Raw genomic sequence first — 14,582 nt, 5'->3', positions numbered from 1 at the left:
AATGCATTTTACACGTCAGGACAAGAGTTTTCTCTTTGATCGTTTTCCTGTCGGGTTTTGCAAATGTTTTGCGAGATTGCTGATTTACAATCAATGTGCATTGAATATTGCAACCACTTCCAGAAGTTACTTGCCACATCTGCACAAGGTCCTTCTGCATGTGTGCACAATATTTTTGAGCTTAATCTTTGAGGTGTAGGGTTTTGCAAAGACTCGAGCAGATTGCTCTTTTACGGTCAATGTCCATTGAAGATCAAAATCGATTGCCGAAGGTGGGTCTGCTAAATTGTGCCAATATGTATCTGTCTGCTGAAATCACTATGACAATGCACTTGCAAATGTAAAGGGAAATTGACGTGAAACAAAAGCAAAAAGAGTGAACTTGAAAATCATGCCATTTGTGTCATTTATTAGGGAAGGAGTGACAGGCAGAGGTTAAATGAGCACAAGCTAGACTAGTATGTATCACAGCATCAATTGTCATAGAATTTTGACTTTGGTTATCTCCATCTTGGTCACTAGTTATCGTGGTATAAGGTACTGTGCAACAGCAGAGAGGTTGGGAAGCTGAAGTGCCATGACGAACATTGCTGTTCTACGCTCAATGTCCATAGATCATTTTCTTATCGACTTTTACAAATGTTTGAGAAGATTGCTCTTTTACTCTAGATGTGTATTGGAGATCCCCATCAGTTTGCAGAATGCATTTTACACGTCAGGACAAGAGTTTTCTCTTTGATCGTTTTCCTGTCGGGTTTTGCAAATGTTTTGCGAGATTGCTGATTTACAATCAATGTCCATTGAAGATTGCAATCACTTCCAGAAGTTACTTGCCACATCTGCACAAGGTCCTTCTGCATGTGTGCACAATATGTTTGAGCTTAATCTTTGAGGTGTAGGGTTTTGCAAAGACTCGTGCAGATTGCTCTTTTACGTGCTGTGCAACAGCAGAGAGGTTGGGAAAGCCTACCACACAAACTAAGGAATCCCCGTTTATTAACCGCACTACACATGGGCTCGTGCGGGATTTGAACCCGGGACCTCTCGCACCCTAAGCGAGAATCATACCCCTAGACCAACGAGCCCCTCATCCTGTCAGCTGCTACATGGTGTGTGGGATAAAAATCAGAGTTTTTCAATTTCATGAATTTGCTTGGCAACAGAAAATTTCACCTTGCACTTTTTGAACACAGTTATGTACATTCCTTCCTAAACAACCACGTTTTCAGCATAGCAGTCAGAAAATCATGCTTTAAATGACAGCAGGAACACACAGTTCCTTTTATCTTTGATGGGTTTGGATATGCTGTTTTCCATAGAATCTTGGTCATGCAAGAAGGACAGGAATGTTACATCTAGTAAAGCTGAAGTGCCATGAAGAACATTGCTGTTCTACGCTCAATGTCCATAGATCATTTTCTTATCGACTTTTACAAATGTTTGAGAAGATTGCTCTTTTACTCTAGATGTGTATTGAAGATCCCCATCAGTTTGCAGAATGCATTTTACACGTCAGGACAAGAGTTTTCTCTTTGATCGTTTTCCTGTCGGGTTTTGCAAATGTTTTGCGAGATTGCTCATTTACAATCAATGTGCATTGAATATTGCAACCACTTCCAGAAGTTACTTGCCACATCTGCACAAGGTCCTTCTGCATGTGTGCACAATATTTTTGAGCTTAATCTTTGAGGTGTAGGGTTTTGCAAAGACTCGAGCAGATTGCTCTTTTACGGTCAATGTCCATTGAAGATCAAAATCGATTGCCGAAGGTGGGTCTGCTAAATTGTGCCAATATGTATCTGTCTGCTGAAATCACTATGACAATGCACTTGCAAATGTAAAGGGAAATTGACGTGAAACAAAAGCAAAAAGAGTGAACTTGAAAATCATGCCATTTGTGTCATTTATTAGGGAAGGAGTGACAGGCAGAGGTTAAATGAGCACAAGCTAGACTAGTATGTATCACAGCATCAATTGTCATAGAATTTTGACTTTGGTTATCTCCATCTTGGTCACTAGTTATCGTGGTATAAGGTACTGTGCAACAGCAGATAGGTTGGGAAAGTCTACCACACAAACTAAGGGATCCCCATTTATTAACCGCACTGCACATGGGCTCGTCCGGGATTTGAACCCGGGACCTCTCGCACCCTAAGCGAGAATCATACCCCTAGACCAACGAGCCCCTCATCCTGTCAGCTGCTACCTGGTGTGTCGGATAAAAATCAGAGTTTTTCAATTTCATGAATTTGCTTGGCAACAGAAAATTTCACCTTGCACTTTTTGTACACAGTTGTGTACATTCCTTCCTAAACAACCACGTTTTCAGCATAGCAGTCAGAAAATCATGCTTTAAATGACAGCAGGAACACAGAGTTCCTTATATCTTTAATGGGTTTTGATGGGTTTGGATATGCTGTTTTCCATAGAGTCTTGGTCATGCAAGAAGGACAGGAATGTTACATCTAGTAAAGCTGAAGTGCCATGACGAACATTGCTGTTCTACGCTCAATGTCCATAGATCATTTTCTTATCGACTTTTACAAATGTTTGAGAAGATTGCTCTTTTACTCTAGATGTGTATTGAAGATCCCCATTAGTTTGCAGAATGCATTTTACACGTCAGGACAAGAGTTTTCTCTTTGATCGTTTTCCTGTCGGGTTTTGCAAATGTTTTGCGAGATTGCTGATTTACAATCAATGTGCATTGAATATTGCAATCACTTCCAGAAGTTACTTGCCACATCTGCACAAGGTCCTTCTGCATGTGTGCACAATATTTTTGAGCTTAATCTTTGAGGTGTAGGGTTTTGCAAAGACTCGAGCAGATTGCTCTTTTACGGTCAATGTCCATTGAAGATCAAAATCGATTGCCGAAGGTGGGTCTGCTAAATTGTGCCAATATGTATCTGTCTGCTGAAATCACTATGACAATGCACTTGCAAATGTAAAGGGAAATTGACGTGAAACAAAAGCAAAAAGAGTGAACTTGAAAATCATGCCATTTGTCTCATTTATTAGGGAAGGAGTGACAGGCAGAGGTTAAATGAGCACAAGCTAGACTAGTATCTATCACAGCATCAATTGTCATAGAATTTTGACTTTGGTTATCTCCTTCTTGGTCACTAGTTATCGTGGTATAAGGTACTGTGCATGATTTTCTGACCTCTCGCACCCTAAGCGAGAATCATACCCCTAGACCAACGAGCCCCTCATCCTGTCAGCTGCTACATGGTGTGTGGGATAAAAATCAGAGCTTTTCAATTTCATTTCATAGGTTGGGAAAGTCTACCACACAAACTAAGGGATCCCCATTTATTAACCGCACTGCACATGGGCTCGTCCGGGATTTGAACCCGGGACCTCTCGCACCCTAAGCAAGAATCATACCCCTAGACCAACAAGCCCCTCATCCTGTCAACTGCTACATGGTGTGTGGGATAAAAATCAGAGTTTTTCAATTTCATGAATTTGCTTGGCAACAGAAAATTTCACCTTGCACTTTTTGAACACAGTTATGTACATTCCTTCCTAAACAACCACGTTTTCAGCATAGCAGTCAGAAAATCATGCTTTAAATGACAGCAGGAACACACAGTTCCTTTTATCTTTGATGGGTTTGGATATGCTGTTTTCCATAGAATCTTGGTCATGCAAGAAGGACAGGAATGTTACATCTAGTAAAGCTGAAGTGCCATGAAGAACATTGCTGTTCTACGCTCAATGTCCATAGATCATTTTCTTATCGACTTTTACAAATGTTTGAGAAGATTGCTCTTTTACTCTAGATGTGTATTGAAGATCCCCATCAGTTTGCAGAATGCATTTTACACGTCAGGACAAGAGTTTTCTCTTTGATCGTTTTCCTGTCGGGTTTTGCAAATGTTTTGCGAGATTGCTCATTTACAATCAATGTGCATTGAATATTGCAACCACTTCCAGAAGTTACTTGCCACATCTGCACAAGGTCCTTCTGCATGTGTGCACAATATTTTTGAGCTTAATCTTTGAGGTGTAGGGTTTTGCAAAGACTCGAGCAGATTGCTCTTTTACGGTCAATGTCCATTGAAGATCAAAATCGATTGCCGAAGGTGGGTCTGCTAAATTGTGCCAATATGTATCTGTCTGCTGAAATCACTATGACAATGCACTTGCAAATGTAAAGGGAAATTGACGTGAAACAAAAGCAAAAAGAGTGAACTTGAAAATCATGCCATTTGTGTCATTTATTAGGGAAGGAGTGACAGGCAGAGGTTAAATGAGCACAAGCTAGACTAGTATGTATCACAGCATCAATTGTCATAGAATTTTGACTTTGGTTATCTCCATCTTGGTCACTAGTTATCGTGGTATAAGGTACTGTGCAACAGCAGAGAGGTTGGGAAGCTGAAGTGCCATGACGAACATTGCTGTTCTACGCTCAATGTCCATAGATCATTTTCTTATCGACTTTTACAAATGTTTGAGAAGATTGCTCTTTTACTCTAGATGTGTATTGGAGATCCCCATCAGTTTGCAGAATGCATTTTACACGTCAGGACAAGAGTTTTCTCTTTGATCGTTTTCCTGTCGGGTTTTGCAAATGTTTTGCGAGATTGCTGATTTACAATCAATGTCCATTGAAGATTGCAATCACTTCCAGAAGTTACTTGCCACATCTGCACAAGGTCCTTCTGCATGTGTGCACAATATGTTTGAGCTTAATCTTTGAGGTGTAGGGTTTTGCAAAGACTCGTGCAGATTGCTCTTTTACGTGCTGTGCAACAGCAGAGAGGTTGGGAAAGCCTACCACACAATCTAAGGGATCCCCGTTTATTAACCGCACTACACATGGGCTCGTCCGGGATTTGAACCCGGGACCTCTCGCACCCTAAGCGAGAATCATACCCCTAGACCAACGAGCCCCTCATCCTGTCAGCTGCTACATGGTGTGTGGGATAAAAATCAGAGTTTTTCAATTTCATGAATTTGCTTGGCAACAGAAAATTTCACCTTGCACTTTTTGAACACAGTTATGTACATTCCTTCCTAAACAACCACGTTTTCAGCATAGCAGTCAGAAAATCATGCTTTAAATGACAGCAGGAACACACAGTTCCTTTTATCTTTGATGGGTTTGGATATGCTGTTTTCCATAGAATCTTGGTCATGCAAGAAGGACAGGAATGTTACATCTAGTAAAGCTGAAGTGCCATGAAGAACATTGCTGTTCTACGCTCAATGTCCATAGATCATTTTCTTATCGACTTTTACAAATGTTTGAGAAGATTGCTCTTTTACTCTAGATGTGTATTGGAGATCCCCATCAGTTTGCAGAATGCATTTTACACGTCAGGACAAGAGTTTTCTCTTTGATCGTTTTCCTGTCGGGTTTTGCAAATGTTTTGCGAGATTGCTCATTTACAATCAATGTCCATTGAAGATTTCAATCACTTCCAGAAGTTACTTGCCACATCTGCACAAGGTCCTTCTGCATGTGTGCACAATATGTTTGAGCTTAATCTTTGAGGTGTAGGGTTTTGCAAAGACTCGAGCAGATTGCTTTTTTACGGTCAATGTCCATTGAAGATCAAAATCGATTGCCGAAGGTGGGTCTGCTAAATTGTGCCAATATGTATCTGTCTGCTGAAATCACTATGACAATGCACTTGCAAATGTAAAGGGAAATTGACGTGAAACAAAAGCAAAAAGAGTGAACTTGAAAATCATGCCATTTGTCTCATTTATTAGGGAAGGAGTGACAGGCAGAGGTTAAATGAGCACAAGCTAGACTAGTATGTATCACAGCATCAATTGTCATAGAATTTTGACTTTGGTTATCTCCTTCTTGGTCACTAGTTATCGTGGTATAAGGTACTGTGCAACAGCAGCTAGGTTGGGAAAGTCTACCACACAAACTAAGGGATCCCCATTTATTAACCGCACTGCACATGGGCTCGGCCGGGATTTGAACCCGGGACCTCTCGCACCCTAAGCGAGAATCATACCCCTAGACCAACGAGCCCCTCATCCTATCAGCTGCTACCTGGTGTGTCGGATAAAAATCAGAGTTTTTCAATTTCATGAATTTGCTTGGCAACAGAAAATTTCACCTTGCACTTTTTGTACACAGTTGTGTACATTCCTTCCTAAACAACCACGTTTTCAGCATAGCAGTCAGAAAATCATGCTTTAAATGACAGCAGGAACACAGAGTTCCTTATATCTTTAATGGGTTTTGATATGCTGTTTTCCATAGAGTCTTGGTCATGCAAGAAGGACAGGAATGTTACATCTAGTAAAGCTGAAGTGCCATGACGAACATTGCTGTTCTACGCTCAATGTCCATAGATCATTTTCTTATCGACTTTTACAAATGTTTGAGAAGATTGCTCTTTTACTCTAGATGTGTATTGAAGATCCCCATCAGTTTGCAGAATGCATTTTACACGTCAGGACAAGAGTTTTCTCTTTGATCGTTTTCCTGTCGGGTTTTGCAAATGTTTTGCGAGATTGCTGATTTACAATCAATGTGCATTGAATATTGCAATCACTTCCAGAAGTTACTTGCCACATCTGCACAAGGTCCTTCTGCATGTGTGCACAATATGTTTGAGCTTAATCTTTGAGGTGTAGGGTTTTGCAAAGACTCGAGCAGATTGCTCTTTTACGGTCAATATCCATTGAAGATCAAAATCGATTGCCGAAGGTGGGTCTGCTAAATTGTGCCAATATGTATCTGTCTGCTGAAATCACTATGACAATGCACTTGCAAATGTAAAGGGAAATTGACGTGAAACAAAAGCAAAAAGAGTGAACTTGAAAATCATGCCATTTGTGTCATTTATTAGGGAAGGAGTGACAGGCAGAGGTTAAACGAGCACAAGCTAGACTAGTATCTATCACAGCATCAATTGTCATAGAATTTTGACTTTGATTATCTCCTTCTTGGTCACTAGTTATCGTGGTATACGGTACTGTGCAACAGCAGATAGGTTGGGAAAGTCTACCACACAAACTAAGGGATCCCCATTTATTAACCGCACTGCACATGGGCTCGTCCGGGATTTGAACCCGGGACCTCTCGCACCCTAAGCGAGAATCATACCCCTAGACCAACGAGCCCCTCATCCTGTCAGCTGCTACATGGTGTGTGGGATAAAAATCAGAGTTTTTCAATTTCATGAATTTGCTTGGCAACAGAAAATTTCACCTTGCACTTTTTGAACACAGTTATGTACATTCCTTCCTAAACAACCACGTTTTCAGCATAGCAGTCAGAAAATCATGCTTTAAATGACAGCAGGAACACAGAGTTCCTTATATCTTTAATGGGTTTTGATATGCTGTTTTCCATAGAGTCTTGGTCATGCAAGAAGGACAGGAATGTTACATCTAGTAAAGCTGAAGTGCCATGACGAACATTGCTGTTCTATGCTCAATGTCCATAGATCATTTTCTTATCGACTTTTACAAATGGTTGAGAAGATTGCTCTTTTACTCTAGATGTGTATTGGAGATCCCCATCAGTTTGCAGAATGCATTTTACACGTCAGGACAGGAGTTTTCTCTTTGATCGTTTTCCTGTCGGGTTTTGCAAATGTTTTGCGAGATTGCTCATTTACAATCAATGTCCATTGAAGATTTCAATCACTTCCAGAAGTTACTTGCCACATCAGCACAAGGTCCTTCTGCATGTGTGCACAATATGTTTGAGCTTAATCTTTGAGGTGTAGGGTTTTGCAAAGACTCGAGCAGATTGCTCTTTTACGGTCAATGTCCATTGAAGATCAAAATCGATTGTCGAAGGTGGGTCTGCTAAATTGTGCCAATATGTATCTGTCTGCTGAAATCACTATGACAATGCACTTGCAAATGTAAAGGGAAATTGACGTGAAACAAAAGCAAAAAGAGTGAACTTGAAAATCATGCCATTTGTGTCATTTATTAGGGAAGGAGTGACAGGCAGAGGTTAAATGAGCACAAGCTAGACTAGTATGTATCACAGCATCAATTGTCATAGAATTTTGACTTTGGTTATCTCCTTCTTGGTCACTAGTTATCGTGGTATAAGGTACTGTGCAACAGCAGCTAGGTTGGGAAAGTCTACCACACAAACTTAGGAATCCCCATTTATTAACCGCACTGCACATGGGCTCGTCCGGGATTTGAACCCGGGACCTCTCGCACCCTAAGCGAGAATCATACCCCTAGACCAACGAGCCCCTCATCCTGTCAGCTGCTACCTGGTGTGTCGGATAAAAATCAGAGTTTTTCAATTTCATGAATTTGCTTGGCAACAGAAAATTTCACCTTGCACTTTTTGTACACAGTTGTGTACATTCCTTCCTAAACAACCACGTTTTCAGCATAGCAGTCAGAAAATCATGCTTTAAATGACAGCAGGAACACACAGTTCCTTTTATCTTTGATGGGTTTGGATATGCTGTTTTCCATAGAATCTTGGTCATGCAAGAAGGACAGGAATGTTACATCTAGTAAAGCTGAAGTGCCATGAAGAACATTGCTGTTCTACGCTCAATGTCCATAGATCATTTTCTTATCGACTTTTACAAATGTTTGAGAAGATTGCTCTTTTACTCTAGATGTGTATTGAAGATCCCCATCAGTTTGCAGAATGCATTTTACACGTCAGGACAAGAGTTTTCTCTTTGATCGTTTTCCTGTCGGGTTTTGCAAATGTTTTGCGAGATTGCTGATTTACAATCAATGTGCATTGAATATTGCAATCACTTCCAGAAGTTACTTGCCACATCTGCACAAGGTCCTTCTGCATGTGTGCACAATATTTTTGAGCTTAATCTTTGAGGTGTAGGGTTTTGCAAAGACTCGAGCAGATTGCTCTTTTACGGTCAATGTCCATTGAAGATCAAAATCGATTGCCGAAGGTGGGTCTGCTAAATTGTGCCAATATGTATCTGTCTGCTGAAATCACTATGACAATGCACTTGCAAATGTAAAGGGAAATTGACGTGAAACAAAAGCAAAAAGAGTGAACTTGAAAATCATGCCATTTGAGTCATTTATTAGGGAAGGAGTGACAGGCAGAGGTTAAATGAGCACAAGCTAGACTAGTATCTATCACAGCATCAATTGTCATAGAATTTTGACTTTGGTTATCTCCTTCTTGGTCACTAGTTATCGTGGTATAAGGTACTGTGCAACACCAGATAGGTTGGGAAAGTCTACCACACAAACTAAGGGATCCCCATTTATTAACCGCACTGCACATGGGCTCGTCCGGGATTTGAACCCGGGACCTCTCGCACCCTAAGCGAGAATCATACCCCTAGACCAACGAGCCCCTCATCCTGTCAGCTGCTACCTGGTGTGTGGGATAAAAATCAGAGTTTTTCAATTTCATGAATTTGCTTGGCAACAGAAAATTTCACCTTGCACTTTTTGTACACAGTTGTGTACATTCCTTCCTAAACAACCACGTTTTCAGCATAGCAGTCAGAAAATCATGCTTTAAATGACAGCAGGAACACAGAGTTCCTTATATCTTTAATGGGTTTTGATATGCTGTTTTCCATAGAGTCTTGGTCATGCAAGAAGGACAGGAATGTTACATCTAGTATAGCTGAAGTGCCATGACGAACATTGCTGTTCTACGCTCAATGTCCATAGATCATTTTCTTATCGACTTTTACAAATGTTTGAGAAGATTGCTCTTTTACTCTAGATGTGTATTGGAGATCCCCATCAGTTTGCAGAATGCATTTTACACGTCAGGACAAGAGTTTTCTCTTTGATCGTTTTCCTGTCGGGTTTTGCAAATGTTTTGCGAGATTGCTGATTTACAATCAATGTCCATTGAAGATTGCAATCACTTCCAGAAGTTACTTGCCACATCTGCACAAGGTCCTTCTGCATGTGTGCACAATATGTTTGAGCTTAATCTTTGAGGTGTAGGGTTTTGCAAAGACTCGAGCAGATTGCTCTTTTACGGTCAATGTCCATTGAAGATCAAAATCGATTGCCGAAGGTGGGTCTGCTAAATTGTGCCAATATGTATCTGTCTGCTGAAATCACTATGACAATGCACTTGCAAATGTAAAGGGAAATTGACGTGAAACAAAAGCAAAAAGAGTGAACTTGAAAATCATGCCATTTGTGTCATTTATTAGGGAAGGAGTGACAGGCAGAGGTTAAATGAGCACAAGCTAGACTAGTATCTATCACAGCATCAATTGTCATAGAATTTTGACTTTGGTTATCTCCTTCTTGGTCACTAGTTATCGTGGTATAAGGTACTGTGCAACACCAGATAGGTTGGGAAAGTCTACCACACAAACTAAGGGATCCCCATTTATTAACCGCACTGCACATGGGCTCGTCCGGGATTTGAACCCGGGACCTCTCGCACCCTAAGCGAGAATCATACCCCTAGACCAACGAGCCCCTCATCCTGTCAGCTGCTACATGGTGTGTGGGATAAAAATCAGAGTTTTTCAATTTCATGAATTTGCTTGGCAACAGAAAATTTCACCTTGCACTTTTTGAACACAGTTATGTACATTCCTTCCTAAACAACCACGTTTTCAGCATAGCAGTCAGAAAATCATGCTTTAAATGACAGCAGGAACACACAGTTCCTTTTATCTTTGATGGGTTTGGATATGCTGTTTTCCATAGAATCTTGGTCATGCAAGAAGGACAGGAATGTTACATCTAGTAAAGCTGAAGTGCCATGAAGAACATTGCTGTTCTACGCTCAATGTCCATAGATCATTTTCTTATCGACTTTTACAAATGTTTGAGAAGATTGCTCTTTTACTCTAGATGTGTATTGAAGATCCCCATCAGTTTGCAGAATGCATTTTACACGTCAGGACAAGAGTTTTCTCTTTGATCGTTTTCCTGTCGGGTTTTGCAAATGTTTTGCGAGATTGCTGATTTACAATCAATGTGCATTGAATATTGCAATCACTTCCAGAAGTTACTTGCCACATCTGCGCAAGGTCCTTCTGCATGTGTGCACAATATTTTTGAGCTTAATCTTTGAGGTGTAGGGTTTTGCAAAGACTCGAGCAGATTGCTCTTTTACGGTCAATGTCCATTGAAGATCAAAATCGATTGCCGAAGGTGGGTCTGCTAAATTGTGCCAATATGTGTCTGTCTGCTGAAATCACTATGACAATGCACTTGCAAATGTAAAGGGAAATTGACGTGAAACAAAAGCAAAAAGAGTGAACTTGAAAATCATGCTATTTGTGTCATTTATTAGGGAAGGAGTGACAGGCAGAGGTTAAATGAGCACAAGCTAGACTATTATCTATCACAGCATCAATTGTCATAGAATTTTGACTTTGGTTATCTCCTTCTTGGTCACTAGTTATCGTGGTATAAGGTACTGTGCAACAGCAGATAGGTTGGGAAAGTCTACCACACAAACTAAGGGATCCCCATTTATTAACCGCACTGCACATGGGCTCGTCTGGGATTTGAACCCGGGACCTCTCGCACCCTAAGCAAGAATCATACCCCTAGACCAACGAGCCCCTCATCCTGTCAGCTGCTACCTGGTGTGTGGGATAAAAATCAGAGTTTTTCAATTTCATGAATTTGCTTGGCAACAGAAAATTTCACCTTGCACTTCTTGTTCACAGTTGTGTACATTCCTTCCTAAACAACCACGTTTTCAGCATAGCAGTCAGAAAATCATGCTTTAAATGACAGCAGGAACACAGAGTTCCTTATATCTTTAATGGGTTTTGATATGCTGTTTTCCATAGAGTCTTGGTCATGCAAGAAGGACAGGAATGTTACATCTAGTAAAGCTGAAGTGCCATGACGAACATTGCTGTTCTACGCTCAATGTCCATAGATCATTTTCTTATCGACTTTTACAAATGTTTGAGAAGATTGCTCTTTTACTCTAGATGTGTATTGGAGATCCCCATCAGTTTGCAGAATGCATTTTACACGTCAGGACAAGAGTTTTCTCTTTGATCGTTTTCCTGTTGGGTTTTGCAAATGTTTTGCGAGATTGCTCATTTACAATCAATGTCCATTGAAGATTGCAATCACTTCCAGAAGTTACTTGCCACATCTGCACAAGGTCCTTCTGCATGTGTGCACAATATGTTTGAGCTTAATCTTTGAGGTGTAGGGTTTTGCAAAGACTCGAGCAGATTGCTCTTTTACGGTCAATGTCCATTGAAGATCAAAATCGATTGCCGAAGGTGGGTCTGCTAAATTGTGCCAATATGTATCTGTCTGCTGAAATCACTATGACAATGCACTTGCAAATGTAAAGGGAAATTGACGTGAAACAAAAGCAAAAAGAGTGAACTTGAAAATCATGCCATTTGTGTCATTTATTAGGGAAGGAGTGACAGGCAGAGGTTAAATGAGCACAAGCTAGACTAGTATCTATCACAGCATCAATTGTCATAGAATTTTGACTTTGGTTATCTCCTTCTTGGTCACTAGTTATCGTGGTATAAGGTACTGTGCAACAGCAGATAGGTTGGGAAAGTCTACCACACAAACTAAGGGATCCCCATTTATTAACCGCACTGCACATGGGCTCGTCCGGGATTTGAACCCGGGACCTCTCGCACCCTAAGCGAGAATCATACCCCTAGACCAACGAGCCCCTCATCCTGTCAGCTGCTACCTGGTGTGTCGGATAAAAATCAGAGTTTTTCAATTTCATGAATTTGCTTGGCAACAGAAAATTTCACCTTGCACTTTTTGTACACAGTTGTGTACATTCCTTCCTAAACAACCACGTTTTCAGCATAGCAGTCAGAAAATCATGCTTTAAATGACAGCAGGAACACAGAGTTCCTTATATCTTTAATGGGTTTTGATGGGTTTGGATATGCTGTTTTCCATAGAGTCTTGGTCATGCAAGAAGGACAGGAATGTTACATCTAGTAAAGCTGAAGTGCCATGACGAACATTGCTGTTCTACGCTCAATGTCCATAGATCATTTTCTTATCGACTTTTACAAATGTTTGAGAAGATTGCTCTTTTACTCTAGATGTGTATTGAAGATCCCCATCAGTTTGTAGAATGCATTTTACACGTCAGGACAAGAGTTTTCTCTTTGATCGTTTTCTTGTCGGGTTTTGCAAATGTTTTGCGAGATTGCTCATTTACAATCAATGTGCATTGAAGATTGCAATCACTTCCAGAAGTTACTTGCCACATCTGCACAAGGTCCTTCTGCATGTGTGCACAATATGTTTGAGCTTAATCTTTGAGGTGTAGGGCTTTGCAAAGACTCGAGCAGATTGCACTTTTACGGTCAATGTCCATTGAAGATCAAAATCGATTGCCGAAGGTGGGTCTGCTAAATTGTGCCAATATGTATCTGTCTGCTGAAATCACTATGACAATGCACTTGCAAATGTAAAGGGAAATTGACGTGAAACAAAAGCAAAAAGAGTGAACTTGAAAATCATGCCATTTGTCTCATTTATTAGGGAAGGAGTGACAGGCAGAGGTTGAATGAGCACAAGCTAGACTAGTATGTATCACAGCATCAATTGTCATAGAATTTTGACTTTGGTTATCTCCTTCTTGGTCACTAGTTATCGTGGTATAAGGTACTGTGCAACAGCAGATAGGTTGGGAATGCCTACCACACAAACTAAGGGATCCCCATTTATGAACCGCACTGCACATGGGCTCGTCCGGGATTTGAACCTGGGACCTCTCGCACCCTAAGCAAGAGTCATACCCCTAGACCAACGAGCCCCTCATCCTGTCAGCTGCTACATGGTGTGTGGGATAAAAATCAGAGTTTTTCAATTTCATGAATTTGCTTGGCAACAGAAAATTTCACCTTGCACTTTTTGAACACAGTTATGTACATTCCTTCCTAAACAACCACGTTTTCAGCATAGCAGTCAGAAAATCATGCTTTAAATGACAGCAGGAACACACAGTTCCTTTTATCTTTGATGGGTTTGGATATGCTGTTTTCCATAGAATCTTGGTCATGCAAGAAGGACAGGAATGTTACATCTAGTAAAGCTGAAGTGCCATGACGAACATTGCTGTTCTACGCTCAATGTCCATAGATCATTTTCTTATCGACTTTTACAAATGTTTGAGAAGATTGCACTTTTACTCTAAATGTGTATTGGAGATCCCCATCAGTTTGCAGAATGCATTTTACACGTCAGGACAAGAGTTTTCTCTTTGATCGTTTTCCTGTCGGGTTTTGCAAATGTTTTGCGAGATTGCTGATTTACAATCAATGTCCATTGAAGATTGCAATCACTTCCAGAAGTTACTTGCCACATCTGCACAAGGTCCTTCTGCATGTGTGCACAATATGTTTGAGCTTAATCTTTGAGGTGTAGGGTTTTGCAAAGACTCGAGCAGATTGCTCTTTTACGGTCAATGTCCATTGAAGATCAAAATCGATTGCCGAAGGTGGGTCTGCTAAATTGTGCCAATATGTATCTGTCTGCTGAAATCACTATGACAATGCACTTGCAAATGTAAAGGGAAATTGACGTGAAACAAAAGCAAAAAGAGTGAACTTGAAAATCATGCCATTTGTGTCATTTATTAGGGAAGGAGTGACAGGCAGAGGTTAAATGAGCACAAGCTAGAC

The 14,582-nt window shown here is 40.6% G+C and overlaps 12 non-coding genes across 12 annotated transcripts; all 12 read right to left on the bottom strand.

The window, feature by feature from the left end:
- Nucleotides 1–1,013: 1,013 nt before the first annotated feature.
- Nucleotides 1,014–1,085, bottom strand: trnap-agg (transfer RNA proline (anticodon AGG)). The gene has a single exon. It is a non-coding gene; the product is annotated as a tRNA-Pro (tRNA).
- A 1,028-nt stretch (nt 1,086–2,113) lies between these two features.
- Nucleotides 2,114–2,185, bottom strand: trnap-agg (transfer RNA proline (anticodon AGG)). Its single transcript has one exon. It is a non-coding gene; the product is annotated as a tRNA-Pro (tRNA).
- A 1,150-nt stretch (nt 2,186–3,335) lies between these two features.
- On the bottom strand, nt 3,336–3,407 carry trnap-agg (transfer RNA proline (anticodon AGG)). Its single transcript has one exon. It is a non-coding gene; the product is annotated as a tRNA-Pro (tRNA).
- Nucleotides 3,408–4,832: 1,425 nt separating this feature from the next.
- Nucleotides 4,833–4,904, bottom strand: trnap-agg (transfer RNA proline (anticodon AGG)). The gene has a single exon. It is a non-coding gene; the product is annotated as a tRNA-Pro (tRNA).
- A 1,027-nt stretch (nt 4,905–5,931) lies between these two features.
- trnap-agg (transfer RNA proline (anticodon AGG)) lies at nt 5,932–6,005 on the bottom strand. Its single transcript has one exon. It is a non-coding gene; the product is annotated as a tRNA-Pro (tRNA).
- Nucleotides 6,006–7,032: 1,027 nt separating this feature from the next.
- On the bottom strand, nt 7,033–7,104 carry trnap-agg (transfer RNA proline (anticodon AGG)). Its single transcript has one exon. It is a non-coding gene; the product is annotated as a tRNA-Pro (tRNA).
- A 1,028-nt stretch (nt 7,105–8,132) lies between these two features.
- Nucleotides 8,133–8,204, bottom strand: trnap-agg (transfer RNA proline (anticodon AGG)). Its single transcript has one exon. It is a non-coding gene; the product is annotated as a tRNA-Pro (tRNA).
- A 1,028-nt stretch (nt 8,205–9,232) lies between these two features.
- Nucleotides 9,233–9,304, bottom strand: trnap-agg (transfer RNA proline (anticodon AGG)). The gene has a single exon. It is a non-coding gene; the product is annotated as a tRNA-Pro (tRNA).
- A 1,028-nt stretch (nt 9,305–10,332) lies between these two features.
- On the bottom strand, nt 10,333–10,404 carry trnap-agg (transfer RNA proline (anticodon AGG)). The gene has a single exon. It is a non-coding gene; the product is annotated as a tRNA-Pro (tRNA).
- Nucleotides 10,405–11,432: 1,028 nt separating this feature from the next.
- Nucleotides 11,433–11,504, bottom strand: trnap-agg (transfer RNA proline (anticodon AGG)). The gene has a single exon. It is a non-coding gene; the product is annotated as a tRNA-Pro (tRNA).
- Nucleotides 11,505–12,532: 1,028 nt separating this feature from the next.
- trnap-agg (transfer RNA proline (anticodon AGG)) lies at nt 12,533–12,604 on the bottom strand. Its single transcript has one exon. It is a non-coding gene; the product is annotated as a tRNA-Pro (tRNA).
- A 1,038-nt stretch (nt 12,605–13,642) lies between these two features.
- On the bottom strand, nt 13,643–13,714 carry trnap-agg (transfer RNA proline (anticodon AGG)). Its single transcript has one exon. It is a non-coding gene; the product is annotated as a tRNA-Pro (tRNA).
- Between the last annotated feature and the right edge of the window lie 868 nt (nt 13,715–14,582).

Source organism: Paramormyrops kingsleyae, chromosome 5 (assembly GCF_048594095.1).
Source record: "Paramormyrops kingsleyae isolate MSU_618 chromosome 5, PKINGS_0.4, whole genome shotgun sequence".
Taxonomy (NCBI): domain Eukaryota; kingdom Metazoa; phylum Chordata; class Actinopteri; order Osteoglossiformes; family Mormyridae; genus Paramormyrops; species Paramormyrops kingsleyae.
This window is presented reverse-complemented; position numbering and strand designations above follow the sequence as displayed.